Genomic DNA, 4,596 nt, shown 5'->3' with positions numbered 1-4,596 from the left:
GATCTCGTTAAAGCAAGCACTAAGTTATGTGATTATAAAAAGGAAGCTGTAAGCTGAGAGTGATATTAGTATTAGTATTGAAAAATACTTGAGGAGAATCTAGTTTTAAGTTTTACAATTTCAAGTACAATTTATAAATTAGTTAAGGAAGAATGATGTTATGTTCATATGAAGGAGTTTCGGGTCGTGACAGGGTGCTTGTAAGACATCGACCTCTATAGACACTTAATTAGAAGTAGACAGGATAAGATGGACTAGAAGTAATTTCGTCATTTTCCTTAGTGAGCTCTTATGTCAAGCCCGACCTTATAAAATACTTGCCATGTCCTTCATGTGATTGACAATATGCTTGCATACTTGGAAAGCCCCGAAAAATCGTCAAAAGTCGATATTGTACCAAATGGTACTATTAAGTTGAATTAAGCCTCAAACTAGTCTAAATAGAGATCTTAAGATAAATTGAGAATTTTAAAACCCCAGAACGACTTAAAATGATGATTTGGAGTTCGAGGGTTGAATTGGAGTCAATTTGGAATTTTCATGTTCTAGGGGTAAAATGGTAATTTTGTCACTCGAGGATAAAATGAGAATTTTTAGAAAAGATTTTGATCACATTTGACTCATTGGAGTATAATTTGAGTTTGAGAGGTGAAAAATTTAAATTCTGACATTTTTGGAGTTCAAGGGGTAAAACAGTAATTTTACGAGTTTACAGGGGTAAAGTTGGAATTTTGGAATTTTACACCACCTAACACTTGTCATGCCCATGGATTTCAGCCATTAACATTTTACATTGTGGATAATTGAAACATTTTATGTGGTGGAGAGAGATTGCTTAATGGATTAGTATTACACATGGACCAATGGAAACATGCCATGTGTCAAGCTTGGATAATTCTAGAATTTCCTTGTAAAATCTATTTAAAACTCTCTTAGTCTCACCCATATGGCCGGCCAAAGCATGAAGTAAAGAGGAAAGAAAAGAACACAAACCCTAGGTGGGAAAATTGAAGAAAAAGTGTGGGATTTCAAGGGATTAAGCTAATAAAAGTAAAATTTTGTGATTTTATCTTGTGATTTACACTACCCATGCTTTCTTTTTCATTTTCCATGCTTAGAACTCAAGTTTGCATGATGAACCCATGTTGGCCCAATTTGAGAGGAGAGGTTTTGAGCATTGATTTTGCTAGATTTCAAGCTAATTAAGTGTTTTTGGTTGTTTGGTAATGGAAAGTATCAAAATCTAGTAAGGAATCACGTTGTTCTTCACAAACCCACAAGAGGCCGAATTTTCTAGGGAGGATATTGAGGCTGAAATTGATGATATTTCATGATATTTTGGTGGTATTTAATGATTGGTGAGGCTAGAAATTTAATGAAAAATTTTGGCATGAAAATTTGAAATTTTACCTAATGTATAGACATGTGCGATTTAAGGTTAGGACAGATAAATTGAATCATATTCACAGTGATTGAGGTATTTTAAGAATAATTGGAGTGTAGAAAGTGAAAGAAATCGATTTGGAGTTAAATTGGAGGTTTTAGCCAATTACACCGAGAATAATGCGAATTAGGTCGAATACCGTATTTAAACGGCTATTCGGACATTTTGCATCACATTTCGTGCATTCATATAGATTTATAGAGCCTGAAATAGTTTATGATAAATTGACATAATTTATTGAAATTCGTGTCACGTATGATATATAGGTGGTGAGCCCTTTAACAAGGGTAAAGAGATTGTGCTCGAAGATCGGGAATAGGAGTATATCGAACTCCTAGTACTGTGAGTAACCTTACTATCGTCTTACTTGTCTAAAGTATGTTTTATCCGATTTTGTGAATTTCATGGAAAAGGAATTAAATGATTAATTATTCGGTTTTTATAAACAAAATGTGATTTAGTGAAATGATTTCATAAAATTGTTTTAAAATTGAATAATGGCTTTTCAAATAGAGTAATTGGAGACTATTTGATGTATTGTGAATTTATGGTTCTAATTGATTGGCTTATGACAATATTGGCATGAATGGCTGCATTGGTATTTGTGTTGAAATGTATAAACTATTGTTTGCCTTGATATGCTGGATAATGATAAAAAATTACCACGTCATGCTGTTGAATTTTTATTGTATGGTGGGTTTAGCTTAGTACAGTGGATGGGTTTTCGTAGACCAGCCTATTAGAGGGGCACGATAAACCCCGTTATATATTACTTCAGTATGAGAGGCACAGATGGATAACTCCTAAGGTTAACACTTTAGAGTTCACTTCACGCCAAATCACCACGTGAGGGTGAACTCGGCCAACGTCAAGGAACGACTATGTTTTCAAAATGAAAACATGATTTATGAGTACATAACTTTTTAACAGCCTTGGCAGATTCGGTTTGGGATAGCCCTCGGCCAAGGTATCTTTGATGACTGAGTATGATAATGATTTTGGCACGAGCCAAAGTTTTAAGAAATTCATAAGCCATGTTAATTACTCGATTTATATGAATTGATTTTATTTGGTTGAAACAAGTTGAAAGGTGATGAATTTCAGTATGTTAAACTGTTTTATTTGTCTCTATTTACTCAACTTTAGATGGTATCTGTTTACTCACTAGGATTTTATAATCTCACCACCTTCCTTTTCAGCCATTTCAGGCCCGAGGTAGCCTGTGGATAGCAGATATCGTCAAGGATTATAGTCGGCTTTACTACTCCAAAAACTGTAGTTTTACTGCCTTTGTGCATTTTTGTTCCTTATGGGCTCACGAGTCACTGTAAAGTAAATTTCATATCCCGGTTACCTGTATTATAGTACGTATGAATTTATTTAGCTTTTATATTACAAAAATTAGTTACCGATGACTCTATAAATATTGTTTTACAAGAATTAGAATATTTTATTGAATATTTTTATTTATTTAAATAGTTGAAATATCATTTTAATAAATGTTTTAGACACCCAAATTTATTTTAAATCATGAAATATGTGTTTTTCACTCATCTACTATATTTTTAGTCGAGTTCGAAAAATTTTGAGAAAAAATAACGAAAATGCCCCTATGAGGCAAAAATTATTTTTCCACGGTTTTGATAGGGAAAAACCTTAAAATTCTTTAAAAACGAGGTTTGGCGATGATTACTCACAGGGGAGATGAAAAAAAAATGGTACTAAAGCCTTGTGACACTTCGAGTAACGAATGTCTACCGGGACGTCGCGACGGTTATTACGGGCTCGAGGGGAGTACTGGGTTGTGACAATTCGAGTGGTATCAGAGCATTTGATTTTAAAGGTCAGAACATTTGGTTTTAAAGTTGTTTTTTTTTAAAAAAAACTACAGTGTCAGTGTGCCCCCAAGTTAAGTTAAGTTAGATTAGATTTTGTTTGATAGATACATTTGCAGATAGAAACCTACCTGTCCTTGTGGGATATAAATGATCAAGAAATTACCATTTGGTTACGTATAGGTTGTGGTGCGTGGATTGCACTTACTATGCCTAGGAGAGACAGTGATTTCGATACCTCACATTGTACTAGTGAGGGATTAATAGATTCCACCGCTGAAAGCTGATGTCGTTCTGAACCCAGTAATCTAGATAGATATACGTTTAGAGTCCCTATTAATTGGACTTCATCGGATTTGGGAGCGAAGGTTCGAATAAAGGAAAGTACTAGTACTAGTGAGACTTATGAAAGTGTTCATAGTAATGACGTTAATGAAGGCATAAGAAATTTCATCTTGAAAGAAATTGAGGAATGTAGGAAAATCCAACAGGCTCGGATTGAAGAACAAAAAAAAAAAAAAGAAAAAGAAGAAAGCTCCAAGAGAATCTGAAAGAGGATCAGGGTGATGATGACCCTAAAGATACTTAGTGTTTTGTTGAAGTTGTACTACTTTAACTCTAGACAGATGTATAAAGGAAATAGTAACTACCTGTTTAAAGGAATTAAGAGTTGACTTTTATTTTATATAATGTGAATGAAGTAGTTGTTTAAATGACTGGATATATGTATATGGGAACCTTTTTGGTAGGACAGAAGTGGATTAATGGTATAATCATTGAGGAAGGGTATTCACCTTAGCGGTGTGATTAGTTGCCTTATATAATTACTGAGAATTGATGTAGAAATTCATCAATGGTACGGGCAACTACAATACCTGATAAGTGACTTCAAAATTTCTTATGGAAAAGGTGAAATTTGAAATTTCAGTTGTAGCTACAAATTTGAAAGGATATAAGTGACGCTTATAATGGATTTTTGATACTATGAGGATTGTGAATATAAGTGTAAAGAAAGATGAAGGTATGAGATATTGATGAGGAATATCAACGTTAAGTGATGAAGTATGAATAACGAATTACAAGTGTAGTATGGTAAATGAGTTAATGTAAAGTGTTGTTATGAGAATTTAAAATTCTTGTCTCGACTCAGTTGAATAAAAAGGGGCTAGTAACAACACAAGGTCGATTATGTGGATATAAAGAGAAATTAGTCTGAAGGCATTGGAAAATAGAGATCCGCATACATAATGAGGAATATGGACATTTGAATGTGCGTGTATACGTATATGTGGAGATTAATGTTCCAATCGCAAACTT

General features: G+C 33.7%; 1 long non-coding RNA gene across 1 annotated transcript; it reads left to right on the top strand.

Annotated features, from left to right (window-relative positions):
- LOC108662538 lies at positions 1,746-2,703 on the top strand. Its single transcript, XR_001928420.1, has 2 exons — positions 1,746-1,786; positions 2,653-2,703. It is a non-coding gene; the product is annotated as an uncharacterized LOC108662538 (long non-coding RNA).

This window comes from Theobroma cacao, chromosome 6 (assembly GCF_000208745.1).
Source record: "Theobroma cacao cultivar B97-61/B2 chromosome 6, Criollo_cocoa_genome_V2, whole genome shotgun sequence".
NCBI lineage: Eukaryota > Viridiplantae > Streptophyta > Magnoliopsida > Malvales > Malvaceae > Theobroma > Theobroma cacao.
This window is presented reverse-complemented; position numbering and strand designations above follow the sequence as displayed.